Below are 19,048 nucleotides of genomic sequence, written 5' to 3' on the forward strand. Positions count from 1 at the left end.
GTTCAATGACATGGCTTCAGTGATTTGAGTTTCTTTGCGCAAGCGTAGTTCCTCCAAAGATGGAGTTCAGAAGTACATTTCAGGCCCAAATGCGATACATGCAAAAATAGAAGAGAAACGGTTTTAGAGACACAGAATAAATTAATGCACTATATACCACTTATCTCTATTCTCTTCCCAATTATTTTATTTTAACTATTGCTTTAAAGGTTAAGCAGAATGAACAGCTTAGCAAAAGCCGTGATGCAAGCTTCTTGCACGTTAGGACACAAAATAGCCATCTTAGTTCTAGTACGCAGAAGCAAAAGTTTCTCACCATGCGAAGTAACACGTCATATCACGTTAGTGTGACAGATGCATGCGCAGTAGAAAATCCCACGTAGCAGTAGCCATCTTAATGCAAGCAGATTATAGTTAGTAAAAGCACATTGTCGAGCTTCCCCATGATACTAGAAATGTCGTGTTAGTACATTAATATTATCTCCGAGAGGGCTGAATACAAGCAAGTCGCTTTACGTGTGCAACCTTGCTCCATCAATCCCCTCTTTGATGATATTTTATATCATCACCAATTAATGAAACAGATGCCAACTTTCACATTGCACCCAACTCAATTTCTTCAAACTTTCTATTAAGTTTCTTTTCATTTTTCATGTGAAGTTTTTTTCACTTTCTTGTACAAATGTCGTCTTCTAATTCAATTTAATTAATATTTATTTTCTTTCTTTTCTTATTCACTGTATATTTCTTCTTATGCTTGCGACATTTGCAACAAGTTATTATCCCTAAAATCAGTAGGGCTATTCCCACCATTGGCATCAGTATTCTACCTAGAAAACGTTTCCTACGTTAGAAAACCAACTACCTATAGAGGAGAGACCATCTATATGTCTCTTCCATGCACTATCAACCTCCAGTGGTTTGAGTTCTTTTTCCAAATGTGTAATATTCCTTACATACCAGTTAATTTCAACACTTTTGTCAGGTATGTAAGTGCAACAATGTTCCACTTTCAGCATTCTACAGACTCCACCCTCTTTTGCCAACAATGTATCAAGAGCAAGTCGATTTTGTAAAACCATTGACCTTACCGCAACTAGTTCAGTATTGATCATTAAGAATCCTCCAGCAGTGTCAGTCGATAAACAATCCACCACTGTTGACAATTTGCTCATTATTGGAGTATTCAAAACCACTCCCACTGAAGGTATCAACACACTAAATATATCACCTACAATTTCTGAAAAACCAGCTCTTTTACTATGCATTACTCCATTAGTTTCTTCATTGCTTCCAGTGATTTTGTTTACATGATATACCTTTGGGAATACTATTCCAAAATAGCAACTCCCATACCAATGATCAGGCAATTTGTAATATGCTTTGTTCCCACATATGTATTAAATTCCATGAAATACTGGCTCAGTTCCATCTTTGAAACCTCAACCCCCAATTACCTTATATTTGTGTTCACATTCCCTAGAATCAATGAATATATTATTATAATAACTCGTTCTCTCTCTATGGAGATCGAGTTTCTCTTTCTTTTCAAAGTCCAGCAACATAGCAGCATGAGTTTTGCCATTCAAGGTGTACTCTCTATTTTCTGCCCATTTAGGAATTTTTTCGTTTCTGTTCAGTAGCCTTTCTCTGGAAATCTTCTCTCCTTTTCTCAACTAAATTCAAAAATATTTTTTCTTTTTCATGTAAAATGCATGTTAAATTGTTCTTGTGTGCTTCAGCTATATCTATTGTACCTATTGTTAGAAAATATTCTCCCATATAACGAGTTATGTCACCTTTAGGATGTACAGGATTCAAGTTACTATGTTTAGGAAGTTCAGAGAAAATCAAGTCTGAATTAGAATAATAATATTGTAAGGGTACTTTTCTATCACTTGCTAAAATACTACATGAAATACCATAGGTCAGGGGCAAATGGTAGTAAGCGACACCCTCAGCTACAGATAATGGTAGCTTCATACAAACATAGTAATCGCCTATTTCCATTGCTTCTACATAATGTACTAACAGATTTGCAAATACATTTAAGCGTGTTCTATTTCTAACTTTATTGTAATGCAATCCTTCCTCATCTGATGCTGCTAATTCTACTCTTTGCTGGCTAAAACTACTTTTTCATTTAGATACTTTATTTGGTTTTTAGTAGATAAAACCATAAAAGCTATATTACCACCAACAATACAATACATGATTAAAACAGAGATCCACTCTTTGCTGGCTAAAACTACTTATTCTTCCATGTATATTTAACTTTTTAGGTGCACCTATTTTCTCATGAATGTAAGTGTCATTTTTCTCACTTTTACTCATTAGATAAGGAATAGCTACCGCCAGTCCTAACCATACTATGAGTATTATTACTATACTACATGTGCATATTCTACAGCATGTTTTTAAGCAGTTTCTTTTTGGTTTACCATTTACAGTATGATCAGCCATTTTTCGACTAAGGAGACTTAGCCCCTCTTTGAAACTTTTTCACAGAATTTCAACCTGTGAAATTTTCAAGTTGGTCTCACTTCTTCGTCTGTTGAATCATCAATTAATTTGTCATCACTTTCATCACTCAGTTCTAAATTTTCAAAATCTTCAAGGTTGACGAAACCAGGCCACTTATCTCCTTTTCTGAGTCTTTTAGCTGGTACTGTGCTTTGATTTTCTTTAAGTGCTCTTTTATTTTCGTTCAGTTGTGGCACAATTTGTACATCTTTGTTGTCTGTATCCCTCTCTATCTGGCTTGGTCCAGGTCGTGTTTCTGTTTCTTCTGCCTGGATACTAATCTGGCCTTGTTCAGGAGTGTGTTGTATTTGGCTTTGATTTTGTTCGTTTTCGTCTTCCTGAACACGTTTTTCTACATCTATCTGATCCTGCTCAGGTATTTCGATCTTTTGATTTTCTTCTTCCTGAGCCTTCGCTCTATTACCTAAGTGTCCCTCTTCAGACTCTGGAACTGTGACAGGTATCTGGAATGTCTGAGCATATTGATCTCTCCTTATCTGTTCCTCCTCAGAATTACTATTGGCTTTAATGTTTGTAATCTGAGTATGTTCTTCTATTCCTGACTCATCCTCACCATCACTCTGTCTATCTAAATAAGTCTGGCTCTGGTTCTCACAGCATCTGCAGGAATGTCAATCACTGGAATCCATTCATCCTGACTGGTGCTCAGTTGTTCATCATCAACTACTTCGGAATCACTTTCTTGGGACTCCTCAGCTGTACAACCTTCAGCTTCAGTTTCATCAGGTTCAGTCACTCTTTTAGTGTGACTTGCAAGGATCCAATTCGGAACTCCCTTGCACTTTACAGCTGTAGTGGTGACCAATATCACTTGTTTTGGTCTTCCCCACCTTGGAGTTAGGCAAGATTCTCGAGTATGTTCCTTTATCACAACCCAGTCACCTGGAATCAGATCATGTGCTGGAGTTGATTATCTGGTGACAGCATCTTCTCCAACCTGGTGAGAGATAGAACGCACTTGGTCAGCCAGTTCGATGCAGTACTCTAGTACTAAGCCATCAGATATATTTATCAGCTTGTGTCCTGGCACCCATGCTTGCCTCAATGCTCTTCCTATGAGTATCTCATGAGGACTCAAGCCTGTATTTCTGTCTGAAATGCTTCTGAGTCCCATCAAATCAAAAGGTAAAGCATCTAGCCAATCTAACCGAGTAGATTCATATATCTTTCCCAATCTTGATTTGATTGTGCAATTCAGTTGTTCTACCACTCCAGAAGTCTCTGGGCAACATGCACACTGCAATCTTTGCTCAATTTTGAATGCTTCACAGATTAGACCAATTATTTCATTAATAAAATGACTTCCTCAGTCTGATTCAAATGTTACTGGAAAACCGAAACGTGGTATGAGCTCTCTGAGTAGTGGTTTTTCTACTGCAATGCTATCATTTCTGCGTGTAGAGAAAGCTTCCACCCATTTTGAGAATAGGCAGACAATGACAAGAACATACTTAATTCCTCTGCAAAGGGGGAATCTGAATAAAGTTAATCTGAAGACGAACAAAAGGATCTTCTGCTTTCCCAATCTTTCCTGGCAACCCTACAGTTTTCTTACCAGGATTCATTACCTGACAAATTAAGCACCTATCGCAAAGATTCTCTGTTACATTCCTGAACTTTGCATTAAACCAAGTTTGTCTGAACATACTGATCATGGCGTCTCACCCTAGGTGAGAATCACCATGGTACATCCTAGCCATAGGAGCAAGCATACAGTCTGGTAACACAGGCCTTCCATCAAGGTAAGCAATGAAACCGTCTCCAGCCCTTCTTTGACAACCTATTTTTGCCCACCGCTCCCTTTCTTTTTGCTCTGTATCATTTTGCAAGTCTCTCACTTCTTCCCACGTTTTCACTCTTTTAAGCAACATAAGTTGGCAGCTGTTTCCATTAGTTTCAACTTTCTTGTTTATTGCCATTTTATTTTTGGCACAATGTTGAGCTAATTGGTTAGCATATCGGTTACCTGCTGTTACTCTGTTATTGCCAGATTGATGAGCATTACACTTGACCACAGCTACTGTTTCTAGTAACTGGATTGCTTTCAATAAATCTTTCACATAATTTCAATTTTTAATAGGAGTACCTGATGTAGTCAGAAACTTCTCCTACTGCTAGGTAGGAGAATGATCTTCCTCCGGTGGTGGTTCTGTGAATCCGTGGGATGGTGGCGAGGGCGAGCCTGGAGGAGCAGAGTTGGCGAGTGGGAGTGTAGAACGAGAGGCGTTTGTTGAGGTATTCGGGTCCTATGTCGTGGAGTGCTTTGTGTGCGTGGGTGTGGAGCCTGAAGGTGATCCTCTTGTTAATGGGGAGCCAGTGCAGGTTTCTCAGGTGGGCTGATATTAATTCATTCATACTTAGTCAGCCGCATAGGAGTTAGGTACTGAGTTTTAGTTCTGGTCAACAAAATCACAACTGCATGTGGGACATATACGGTTACTGGATGTCCCATAATAATGGACTCACTTTGCTCAAGACTCATGCACGTTGTTGCTACTTCTTTCAGACATCCTGGCAATGCAGCTGCTACTGGATCTAGTGCAGAGGAAAAATATGCAACAGGACGTCTCATCAGACCCTGAGTCTGAGTCAAAACTGAAAGTGCACAATTGTCTCGTGTATCACAAAACAATGCAAAATCTTTTGAATAGTCAGGCATCCCTAATGCTGGAGCTGAACACAGACAATCTCGTAATTTTAGGAAAGATGACATGCTTTCATCATCCCATTCTACTGGGTATTTTGCTCTTTTCTTTGTCATTTGTATCAATGGTTTTGCTAGGACTGCAAATCCCACAATCCATTGTCTGCAGTAACCTACAACTCAAAGAAACATTCTGATTTATTTCTGTGTTTGAGGTAGATCCATTTTTTGAATGAGTCTGATTCTTTCAGAAGTAACTCTTCTGACACTTCTCTCTATCTGGTTCCCCAGATATTTCACTGATGTAGTACAAAATTGCAGTTTCTCAGGTGATAATTTGAGTCCTCCTTTATCTAAATGATTCAGTAGAGCAATGGTATCAACAACACAGTAATTTTGATTCTTAGACGCCACCAGTAGGTAATCTATATACTGCACCAGGACTGATTGTTCGGGCAATATCAGGGATTCAAGGCACTTTTTCAAGATCTGATTAAAAATCGATGGACTGTCCGTGTACCCCAGAGGGACACGGTTTCAAGCGTAGATATGGTCGTCGAAGTTGAATGAGAAAAGATACTTGCTATCTTGATGCAATGGTATAGAGAAAAATGCATGGCACAGATCTATTACAGTAAACCAGCCTGCTGCCCACGGTATTTGATACAAAATCACAGCAGGGTTTGGCACAATAGGACAACATAGGACAACGATTTTATTAATTTTGCGTAGGTCTTGTATGACCCTGTACTTTCCGCTCGGTTTCTTTATGCCAATTATAGGTGAATAACATGGACTGCTCATTATTTCTTGCAAAATACCTGCTTCAACTAGACGTTTTATTTCTAGTGAAACTCCTGCTTTTATTTCTGGGCTCATTTTGTACTGCCGAATATTTGGGTAAACTGCACCTTCTTTTACTGTCACTTTTACCGGACCAACATCTGCCATTAATCCTACATCTTTTCCTGTGAAATCCCACACTTTCGGATTTGCCGTAAGTTGGAATTCTTTTGCCAAATCTTCTAAGGTAAACTTTTTATTTTCAGTTCCTTGTTTTGCTAACATAATTTGATAAATTCCATCTTCATCTGGGGTTTGAATTTCAACACCATTTGGTGTGCAAAAGATGGTGCAATTCATTTTGCACAGCAAATCTCAACCTAACAGATTTACTGGACTGGAATCGCATACAACAAACATGTGCATTTCTTTAAAATTGCCTATTCTGACTTCCATTGGTTCTGTAACTGGGGTACTAATTTGCTTAATAGAAACGCCTACTACTTGGATCGCTTCTCCCAAGAGGGGTAGTTTTGGAACGTCTGCTGTTTTCACAGTAGAACGGGTAGCGCCAGTGCCCAACAGAAAGGTAACATCATTTCCTTCCTCCTTTCCCTCGATATATGGACCTGACTGAGCAAGTACGCACTCCTCGTCCTTCCCTCTCAGGCACCGTCAGAAACTGTCTTCATCAAAGTATGTGTCACTCAAAAGAAATTGAGGTGTCACTGTGTCCCTTTCACCACTTCCCTCCCAATTTGTGGTATTCACACTGTATGTAGTTTGACTCCCTGGATTTTACATAGGCGCCAATGGTAACTGGTTTTGTATTACCTGTTGTTGCTGTTTTTTCAATACCTCATTCTGCGTCTGAATTCAAATTGTTAGTTTGCATGTTATTATTTAATACAGCCTTACACTCGTTTTTCCAATTCCCCAACTTGCCGCACCCATGACAAGGAAATTACTTTTTAGCTTCATCCCGGTTAAACTTTCCCCTAGGTTTACTCCATTTCCATCTCCTTGGGTCTGAATATTTTTCATTTGGAGTTCTTGTTGCTCTGCTAGTTTTACTTGTGCCCACATCACTTTTTCTTCTAAATTCTTTTGTTTATTTTCTAACTCATCTCCACAATATTTTGTATATTTTAAAATTTCAACTATCAGTCTGGCCTGCCAACAAATCTTATGATCTTTAATCATTTGCTAAATTTCTGGTTTTAATCCTGACACAAACCGATAAATAAAATGTGTCATGTCTTTTGTATCAATACCTTCTAAGCCACTGTACTGCTTTAATACCTGTAAAAGGCGTTCGTGGTATGCATGTACTGATTAATCCTTATTTTGGGTAGTTCTGTCTATTCTTGTCCAATCTGTTTCTTTCGGGGGTACTTTTCCTATCAAGTACAGTATTACTTTATTATATTTTTTCATCACTTCATCTGATGGAGCTCCTGTTTCTGGATCTCTAGGGTACTCATCATTAGGCCAATCAACTGCTATTTTACACTCTGTCCACAAATCTACAGGAACGACAATGTCAAATAATCCATCCAAATCTTTTAGCAACACTTTCGTGACTTTCACAAATCTTTCGACCTGCTTGTACCATTCTACAGGTTTCTCCCTGAGTTTTGGGAAATCATTTGTAAATGATAAGAAAACTTGTCTGGACCATGGAACATGCACATAACCTCCTCCTTGCACTTCCCTCATCGGACACAATTTCTCTACTTTCTCTAATTCTTTCATTACATATTCAGATACAGTGTTTTTGCTTGAGCTTCTTCCTTTTTCTTTATCCATCTAGCTTTCCATCTGTCTAAATCACCCCATTTTTGCAACAGTGATAACAACTCTTTGATCTGTAATTTACGACCTGACACATTCATGTTTTCTAAATCTTTGTCAGAAAATTCAACTAGATATGGTTTCTGTAACACTTTAGACTTACCAATATCTATTCCCAATTTATTTGCCAAACTCGTTAACTTTTCATGAAATGTTTTTGTATTTTGAGTGATACTTCGACATATAAACAACAATTCATCCTTATTTAATGCATTTAATCAGTCTAACCCCACATTTCCAGCAAGCAGTTCTTCTAATTCAACTCCTAATTTAAAAGTATCCAATGTCTTTGTTTGTGATTTTGGTTTTTCTATTTCTCGAGACCATCTTTCAATTTCTTCTGGGGTAACTACAGTAGCACTTCTCGTACCTGAGGAGGTTTCTGTTTGTACCTCTCTAGAATTTACAGTTGTAGTTTTCCTAGCTGAGCTACTTACTGGTTCCCTTATAGGTAAATCAATCAAAGAAATTTCTGACTCACATTCACTTGCTTGGTCATCCACTATTAATGTTTATTTTCTTGGCTGCACTACAGGTGTAGTTAGAACAAGAGGTCTTGGACTAGTTTGCTTATCTCCTTAGAAAGGAACAACAGGACCTATAGTCACCGGAATTGTTAAGGCTTCAGGACTTATATTTAACTGTGTAATTTTCTGAATTAACTTATTCCTTTGTTCATTTATTGCATCTCGTTCCTTTTCCTGTAACACTTTTTCTAATGATGCCTCATGTATTCCATGCAGAACTAAAGGTGGTTTTTAGAACGGAACACTAGGATTAACTTGATTTTGCTCCTCATTATAAGGTGGCGGATTTTTCATTAGTAAGTCCTCCAAGTAATCATCTTCTGGATCAACAAGTAGCGTAATTATTTTTTAAAATATTGTACTAGCAATATTAAAATTGCCTCTGCTTTTATAGCTCTGTACATTTCTTTTAAGTTACTTCCCAAAGCAGATCTGTGGCTAAAGAAGAGAAATTACAAGCCCAGTTAAACCTAAGCTTTGATTTCTATTGGTTAGGTGGTTTGTGCAGTGATGGTTTTAAGGGTTTGTTTGAAATGCTGTATTCCTAGAGCCATTTCCTATACGTAACTATTTAATGTCTTGATTGCTTTACTATATATTAGGATGCTGCATGCTGTTTTGCTTTCGTAAGAAGGAAACTGCTTATCCGATCAGTATAACCTTTCTGGTATTTAATTTTTTTCAGATATTCTGTGAGTAAACGTTTCGTTTTAACTTCTAATCACTCAAATGTCCCATAGCTCAAAATGTTGCTGATATTCTGTGGCAAAATTATGAAGATGTTACAACTGATTGGCAACAGGAATGACAGTATTTAATTGCTATTAATCTAGTATATTTTTTTGTAAACATCAGTGTCATACTTCTGTAGTCTTGTAAAGGGCACACTTTCTTCTTCTTTTGTGACGCATTCCGTTGCCCCTCTCTTACTCTCTCTGTCACGCTCCTCCTCACTTCCGAAATAAAAGTGTGACTTCAATAATTGGCCCTTACAGCTCTTTCCTCTCCGCTTCTTCATTTCTTCCCCTGTAAAATAGATCCAAAAGAGAAAAAAACACATTTGTTGGAAATTTCTTTGTCTGACATTGTTCTATTCCAAAGTGCAGCCTCAGGGACTAACAGAAAACAAGTCTCAAAATAAGAAAAGAAGCAAAATAAAGCAAGACAGAGTGGTCGCAAAGTGTCCAGATTGGTGTTATTCACACCCACACACATTAGCAGCACTTTACAGAGTTTGCCAGTAAAGAGCTACTTTCGTTTTCTCATCTTTCTGTTGATGCGTGGAGTGGAAAACGTTTAATGTGATCCTTATCAGCTCTTTTCCTTATTTTAGGTTATAAAATGTGTATTGCGGCACTTTGTTCAGGGATTTGGACTTTTTAAACCAGCTTGTGATGAGGGGATGAGAGTTTCAGGCCTAGCTGATAAGGCGGCAGCAATAATGTACACACACTCACTTTACTTATGTGGTGACGACAACCTTGAGTGTTTTTCCACTGCTCTATTCATAACCTCCGGCTTGCGGCTGGGCTGGAATGCTGAGGTAGGGATACAATGTATGTTAGTGGTGGGATGGCTCACTACATCCCTTCTAGCCTTCAATAAGGAGAAAATAATAATAACACAAAAAGCGTGTTTTACACCTAGCTTGTCCAGCTGGTTTATCCCTAGACTTTTTGCTTTTTTTGCCTTTTGTTTCTGGCCTGTTTTTGTTGGTTTTATGACTCTGGGCACTTTACTACTGCCGATCAGTGCTAAAGTGCAAATGCTCCCTTAGTAAATTATTGTTATGGATTGGTAATTTCATGATTGACATATTTGATTTGATAGTCAGTCACTAATACAGTGCACTGCGTGTGCCCAGGGTCTGTAAATCAAATACTGCTAGTGGCCCTGCAGCACTGATTGTGCTACCCACAAATGCAGCCTGTATATGTAGCTCAAGCCTGGCATTGCAGAGCCTGAGTGCAGTCTAGTACTGCCATGTCAACATGGCAAGTGCACCCGCTTGCCAGGCCATAACCTTTGCTTGTCTTACATGTTAGTCACCCCTAAGGTAGGCCCAAGGTACTCTGGGCAGAATGCAGTGTATGTGAAAGGTAGGACATGCTCTGATGTATGTAGCACATCCTGATAGTTCAATATTACCAATTTCGTTTTTCACTATTGTAAGGCTAACTGTTTCTACAGGATTCAATGGGGAGTTTGCTTATAAGCACAACTGCCCCTGGGAACCAGATAGGAAAATAACGTTTAGTGTGCCTGAACTCAGAATGCTAGAATACATCTTTTAGTGAGGGGGATTTTTCAGTTCTTTTCGTAAGTAGGTATTTTCTTGCTTAGCCATCCATTATGCCTCTGGTAGGATGTGTATTGACTGACAGGCTTTGGAGTGACAGAGGCTGGAGATGTGCAGTGACTCCAGAGCGTCTGGAGCCTGGATGTCTGTCCCTTATCATGACCTGGTCTCCCACCCTCAGTTCCACCATCCTTGCTCTTCATTGACAACTAGCTTTCTTGTTGTTCCTCTTCCCTTTGGCTTGAGTCAAATCTTTATTCATTGTACCCAGCAGCCACTGGTCACTCAATGGCACAACATCTCTCACTGCTCTCCTCATCATAAGTTCACTTGGTAAGCCCCTTGTCGGGCTCTGCAGGGTTGGCTGGTATGCCCTCAGCAATTGATGCAAACATCCTCACATCTGAACTTGTTGGTCAACGCCGATCCTCGGCATCTTAGTGAGTGTTCGCATGAACTTTTTGACCTCTCCATTGGCTTGAGACCACTGGGGAGTCACCTTTTGGTGTTTGATGTTGCGAAGGTGAAAGAATTCCTGGAAATCCGTTCCCTGAAATGGCGGCCCATTGTCTGTCAGGACTTCTTTCAGCAATCCTGGCATGGCAAATGTCTTGATGCATTCACACACTGTGGAAGGTACCACTTCCACTAGCAGGAACTTTGAATAGCTGTCTACCATGACCGGTGTGGCTCGTCAATCCGGAAACTTTCCAAAAACAATGCTGATGGTGGCCCACAGTTGTGTACTGGCCTCTTCAGTTATTATGGGATGGGTTCACTTCACTTTATTAGGCAGGAGTGGCACTCTCTCATGATTTCTTTAATCATCCTGTTGACTACAGAGAACCACACTTTTGCTCTCAGTCTCACCTCGGTTTTCGCTATCCCCTGGTGCTTTTGGTGGGCCAGATCGGCTATCCTCCTCCACTGTTTCTGGGTTACCACAATCTGTGTTCCTCTTAACATCAGGCCTTCCTGATTTTCACTTAGCTCCTCCCTGCATCTCCATAAACAGGTTTGCGCCTCTTTTTCTTTGTCCATCAGTTTTCTTACTTCATCAATGAAGTTCCTCTAGTTGTGACCTTGTAGTGCCTCTTTGACCTCTGCCAGGCAATGGTCCTGTTGGGTGGCTGCTGCCAATTCTGCCAATAATAGCGCCCTTGGGCATGCCAGCTCAGTTATCATCTTCACAAAGCTTTCTGCTCCTCCATCTACTTCCCGCTGACATCGGGAATCAGCCGCCATGGGGTGTCATGAGAGATAGTCAGCTGGGTTGTTGACCCCAGGCCGGTATACCACTTCAAAATCATACTGCTGGAGCTGGACTGCCCACCTTTCAATCCTCAGGGCCCATTTCTCACCATCCCTCCAAACAGGGGCACAAATGGCTTGTGGCCGGTGACCACCTGGAACTTGTGTCCGCAGAGGGAGTTGTCAAAATGTTGACAAACCAACTGGATCGCCAGGGCCTCTCTCTCAGTTTGCGCATATTGTGTCTCGACGGACATCAGTGCTTTGCTGTAATTCGCAATGGGTAACCACTCTTGCTGGTTTATTGCAGCAGTACAGCCTCAAGTCCTACGGGACTGACATCGATGATGGACTCAGTGGGACCTCAAATTTGCCTTCCTGTTGGGACTGGACCCTTGCTGCCGTGAGTGTGCTGTTGCTGTCCTGTGTGCTGCTCCTCCTGTAGCGCTGCACCTCGCCGGACCCGCTTTGCGGGTCCCGCTGCGCTGTGTTCGCTCTTCGTGGGAGCAGGCTTGAAGGAGGGGTCGGGTCCTGTAAGACTATTGTGGGGTCTCCTGTGTAGTTTCAGGGCTGCGAGCGGTTGGTACAGGGACTCCATCTCCCAGGAGTACCTATCAGCCAGACCCAAGACACCTGGGCCGCTCTCCCTGATTGACACGCCCCCACCAACGCTGATAAAGACTGTGGACTTCCTAAACCTTTGTGGGACCTCAAGTTTGCCTTCCTGTTGGGACTGGACCCTTGCTGCCGTGAGTGTGCTGTTGCCGTCCTGTGTGCTGCTCCTCCTGTAGCGCTGCACCTCGCGGGACCCGCTTTGCGGGTCCCGCTTCGCTGAGCTCGCTCTTCGTGGGAGCAGGCTTGAAGGAGGGGTCGGGTCCTGCAAGACTGTTGTGGGGTCTCCTGTGTAGTTTCAGGGCTGCGAGAGATTGGTTCAGGGACTCCATCTCCAAAAAGTCCCTGTCAGCCAGACCCGTGACACCTGGGCCGCTCTCCCTGATTGACACGCCCCCACCAACGCTGATAAAGACTGTGGACTTCCTAAACCTTTGTGGGACCTCAAATTTGCCTTCCTGTTGGGACTGGACCCTTGCTGCCGTGAGTGTGATCTTGCCGTCCTTTGTGCTGCTCCTCCTGTAGCGCTGCACCTCGCCGGACCCGCTTCGCGGGTTCAGCTTCGCTGTGCTCGCTCTTCGTGGGAGCAGGCTTGAAGGAGGGGTCGGGTCCTGCAAGACTGTTGTGGGGTCTCCCGTGTAGTTTCAGGGCTGCGAGCGGTTGGTACAGGGACTCCATCTCCCAGGAGTCCCTGTCAGCCAGACCCGAGACATCTGGGCCGCTCTCCCTGATTGACACGCCCCCACCAACCAACTTCCCTATAACATCAAGCCTTGTCACCGCTGTGATGGAGCGCGCGGGAGCGTCCCGGGAGAAGCCTGGGACAAGGGCGGGCCATCTAAGGCTGTCCAAGGACGATTAAGGACGGGACAGGCCACCCCCGAACATTTTCTCATATTCTCTTCTTGGTAAGATCCTTGCCCCTTACTGTACTGCGAGTTGAACATCTGCTGTATAAACTCTGTATTGTGCACATCCCACTGTGATCTCAAATTTGTTTACATTTCTGTATTCTATTTTATACTTTCAATTATGGCCTCCCATACGGGGAAAAGTAGTAACATTACTGTTAAAACCTCAAATGGGGTAGCTACTGGCACGATTGACCAATTCTTTAAACGTATTTCTATCATTTTAGAGAAAGAAATCGCTGACACAGAGAAGTGTCTTTCCCTGGATTTACTATCGGGAAAGCGCTCCTCTCCAGGACAAATAGGGCAAGCACCTTCTCCGGTTACGGCAAACTTAGTAGGAGGTGGGCCTCCTCATAGGGTCATAGGGGATGAGGACGATGAACTGATTTGCCTCAGTGGAGACGTTTCCCTCCAGAATTCCTCAGCAGGGACAGACACCACGGGTCTATCAAGTTCTCCAAAACTATCCATTGCCTCCTCCCCAACGACAGGTCAGTGTGGTCAATCAGACATTAAAGGAAAGAAAAGGAAGAGAAGGGTTTCACCCCAAATGAAATGTCAGGCTAAGCGATTAAACAACCCTATTCCAATAGCCCTAGCACTCTCACAGCCACTAGAGATTAATAACTCAGTACCTCCTAGTAATCCCCCAGAGATGCCCCATGGTTCCAACTCAGAGGGTGAACTCCTATCTAAATTAGAAGTTAGGGTTAGGTCTCTCCTACTTCCTCTATTGGAGAGAACGAGGATGATTAGTGCAAAGTTAGGCAAACTAGGTGAACAAATAGAAGGAAATACAGCTGCTCTGGCCGAAATAGCAAAAGCGCAGGCTAAAACTGTCACTGGAGGTCCCGCTGTGAATTGTACCCTGATCACAGAACAACCCTCAACTAGTACTTCAAATGTGAATACTGGCATTATAACTGGGAAAAAAGCGGTGGGTAAATCCTCTAAAACAGTGCCCACTAAAGAACAGCCCCGCCAGCCAGTAAAGGGCCTTGCGAAACAAAGGGAGATTGCAGTCGTTGAAGAGAAAAGGGATGAAGAGAAAAGGGAATCTGAGAATAATACCCCATCTATTAAAAATAGGATAGAGAAGGAGAATGGGGAACAGCTCCCACAGCGGTCTTCTAGATTTATGATCAGAAGAGTAGACTTACCACCTGAATCTGCCCCCTTTACCATCATTATGACAGGAGTACCTGAGTTAGCAGAAGGAGTGAGGGAAAACCACCATGCCCTAAAAATAAAACAATCTATTGGTTAGAACAAAAGAGACCACTCCCTGCCCATGTAAATGGAGAAATCCTAACCGTGAGGTGTGCAAATTGGGTGGGATCACGACCAAAAGATAGGAAGGGGGACGTAGTAATTGTAAATTTTAAGGACCACAGAACCGTGAGATGCATTGGAGATTGCTATGAGGCAAGAGGGGGGGATTCCATCTCCACGCACTATGTTAGTTACTTTTACCCACGAGACCCATCATCCTACCAAAAAGTGAACTCTGCAAGAAGGAACCCCTTCGAATGGAAAGAAGTGGGGCACCAATCTTTTTACCAAAATCCATACAACCACTCAAGTTGGACACCGTCACATAGGGGGTTTCAAAATAATAGCTTTCCAGTACAACAGGGATTTAACCTGCCCACCTTTAATCATTTCTCAATGCTGTACGGATTAGACGAAGTGGATTGACTCACTCCAACCACTATTGGGGACGTGGGCCTTCCATCAAAACTTACTCCGTCAGCAATCACTGATATACAGGGTGCCGGCACTGTGGAGGGTGAGTCAAATGATAAAATGATAGCACGTGACAACCACCTGGTAAATTTTAACCTGGTACCCTTAGAAGGAGGAGAAACTCTTAACCTAGGGAACACACCATGCAGTATAATAGGTCTCCTAAGGGAAGAGGGGCAGCTGATAGTAGAGAGTTCCCCCCTGGAGGAGGCTAGTCCAAGCAAGGTACCTCGTGCACAGAAAGGTGGAATGGTACCACTCTTGTTTTGGAATATAGCGGGACTTCGCACAAAGATTGAGGATGGTAGTGCCCTAAATTATGTCCAAGATTATGAGGATATCTGTTTATAGGAGACTTGGTCTACCGCAGAACAGCATCTGATGGGTTACAAAACCTATTTTTCCCCAGCAAAAGTAGTTACTCATGACAGGGCAAAGAGCGGCATGATCGTTTCTATAGCAAATACCATACCGGGGCTGAAAGTCACGGTCCTCCAAATAGAATCAAACTACTAACTATTAAGCCTTTCATTTGGGAAGAAGGAGACTGTTCTCCTGGTAAATTTCTATGACAACCTAATGGATAGCGAGGTGGTAAAAATACTTGGTGCACTCCGCAAGAAACTCGGCAAACTAATAAATCAAATGAAACTTACGGATTCACCGAGTATCATTTGGGGGGGGAGATTTTAATCAGCCCCCCTGTTCTAGAATCAGTACTAATATTTGCGGGCTGGTGGATAAACAAGATGAGCAAATTGTCCACTTCAATCACTCTATGGTAGGAGACTCTCTAAATGAAACTCTATCCGAACTAGGCCAAGTGGTAATAAACAAGGTAAAAAACCCTTCTGGACGACTGGATCCAACTTATTTGGGGAGAGGGTGCGAGTCGACTATAGATTACATCCTAGCCACTACTACATTGGTAAATAAACTCAAGGGGTTTAGAGTGTTAGTAAACACTCTAAGTGATCATGCAGCTTTGGGCGTGAATCTATTTGTGGACCAAGGGCAGCTCTCACCCCAGCTCATAATGAGCGCTCTCGCTCAGAATAACCTACACTTATCCAAAATGAATGGTTATGCTCTAGGATGGGGAAAGATAGATCCAGCCGAATTAACAACCCAGGTGGTATGTGCTGTATACCCGGCCATATTGAAATGTCTAGACACTGACATAGGGGAAGAGGAGGTTCTCCAAAATTTTGGATTAATTCTGGAAAATGTGAACAAAACACTAACTGTAAGGAAGAAAGGGAATAGGGACACAACAAAGGGTGGTTTAATCATAAATGCACACTGGCCCATAAAAGTCTAAAAAGAGCACTATCTAATACAGCCAGAAATCAGGAGGAAATAAAGATGCTAAGAAGCTCCTATAGATTAGCCCGCAAGGAAAGAAAATCTGAATTAAAACAAGCCTTATGGAACCAACTACATGAAAGTTCCTTGAACAAAAATAGTGAGGCATTTTGGAAAGTGGTGAGAGCCCCGTTCCTAGCAGACAACAAAAACCAACCATCAGTATAGGTGGCTATCGAGGGACCAGCATGGGTAAATAATTTCTCAAAAATCTTTGGGAAAAGCCCAGAAGTAGATCTTGCAGGGGGGGAGTGATAGCAATAGCAATACCCAACAGTTAAACCCTCTTCCAATCCCACTAGTTTTTGCATTAACTGAGGTTATTGATGCAGTGAAGGCAAGTAAAAACGGGAAAGCCCCTGGCCCAGATGGGGTACCAGTGGACATTTTCGAATACAAATTAGATTTGTGGGCCCCAATTTTAAAAAAGGTTTTTGACTCCGCTATGAAGTGTGGGTTACCTAAATCTTGGACCCAATCTACTATGGTCCCCATCTTTAAGAAAGGTGAAAGACAGGATGTCTCCTGTTATCGTCCAATCTCGCTCCTTGATTCGCTGGGGAAAGTCCTGGGCAGAGTGGTTCTCCAGCGTCTACAGGAGTGGGCCGAAGACGGTGAGATTCTTTCTGATATCCAGTTTGGCTTTCGAGAGGGTTTTGGGACAACGGAGCAAGCCCTGAATTTGGCATTATTGATGGGGAAATACGTCTCAGCAAAGCGGGGCAATTTGTACATGGTCTATGTTGACCTGTCCGCAGCTTTTGACTGCGTTTCCCATTCAAAACTATGGTCCGTTCTTACCGAGATGGGGATAGATCAGGCCCTCGTAACCTTTCTGAGAACGCTTTATTCTAACGCCTCTGCTAGAGTACGTTTTGGAGTGAATGGCGAACTATCTGACTCGTTCGCGGTGGAGCTTGGTGTTAGGCAGGGCTGTGTCCTGGCTCCTTTTCTTTTTTCCCTCTATACAAATGGGCTTGAGGTTGAGATGTTGAGGGGGGGAAGGAACTTCCTCGAGTAAGAAATCGTCCGGTTCCCGCTCTTTTATACGAGGACGACACTGTGATACTCACACGCACTCCGCGTGAACTTCTGAAGGCATTAGATAGGTATGCAAGGTTTATGGGCAGCCTGGACCTGCGCATAAACATTAAAAAGACATACGTTATGGTAGCAGGAATAAGGAAAAAAGGGGGAAAAGGCATCTTCCTTGACAGCGAAAGGATTGAAGTGACTGCCCAATATCCGTACCTTGGCATTATGATGGATGAAAAGATAAATTGAAACCAGCCATAGAAGCCCGAAAGCACCAGTTGTTGCGAGCAATCGCTGCCCTTAAAAAATTCTCTCAGAAATTAGGAAAGATGCCTCCAGTGGAGCTGCTCCATATTTATAGAGCAAAGTGTCAATCTACCGCACTTTATGGGGCAGGACTGTGGGGACACAAAAACACTAATTCCCTACAGGTTGCAGAGAATACCTTTCTAAGATTTCTTTTGGCGGTCCCCAAACGTGTATCTACTTTTGCCTGTCATATGGAGCTAGGTATTTCGCATATAGAGGATTTGGCAAAAATACAACCGCTCCTGCTTTGGCGACGTATCTGGACCACAACAAATAATTCTTTTTCTAAACAGATAGTGACAGACTGTATGTCACTGGATTATGCCGGGAAAATTGAGTGGCTCATGTATGTGAAGAACTTCCTCACTGATCTAGGGTTTAGTAAATAATACTCTGCCCCGGAACTAATTGGTGAAATACCCAGAAAAGATCTAAAAAAAAGGGCATTGAGCCATGTAGAAGAGTTACGAATTTGTACTGAGGCAAGGAAGCCCTCGGTCCAACATTCCATGGCGGTTATGACCACCCTAGAAATTGAGCAGTATCTGACATATGTCCAGTCACAATTTGAGCGTTTTCTATTGACAAGATTCAGAATGAATATTTTCCATAGATTGGTGGCATTCCCGACGAAAAATAGCTGGGAATATTGTTTAACAGTGTGCCCATGCGATGATACATCAGAACAAACCACCATGCACACCTTTTTGTTTTGCAAATTTTATTCTGCACACCGTAAACTTTGGTTGATTCCACTGCTAAGAAAAATGGGTCTTAGAAGATGTCGCCCCGCTGTGCTGCGTTTGCAATTTGTAGAATCAGAAATGGTTTGCAAATGTATTGCAACCCTTTTAAAATGTATTTTTAAGCATAGAGTAAATCTCTGATAAAACCCCGTTGTACATATTAGGAAAACTGAGATAAACCTAAAAATGCTTGATATGTTTAAACTTTTTTACAGTTTTGATGTAATATTAATCTTAATGAGGGGAAAATTATCCCGTTTTATGATGTAAAAGCAAAACCTTGACGGCTTTATATGATAAGATATGTTTGTTGAAACTCTTTTATGGTTTTTTATGTACTTTGAAAACCAAATAAAGATTTACTTACTTACAGTGGGGCTACTGGGATTGAAATATGCTACTGTTGCTCCTTTCAGGAG

This window comes from Lissotriton vulgaris, chromosome 3_2 (genome assembly GCF_964263255.1).
Source record: "Lissotriton vulgaris chromosome 3_2, aLisVul1.2, whole genome shotgun sequence".
Classification (NCBI taxonomy): domain Eukaryota; kingdom Metazoa; phylum Chordata; class Amphibia; order Caudata; family Salamandridae; genus Lissotriton; species Lissotriton vulgaris.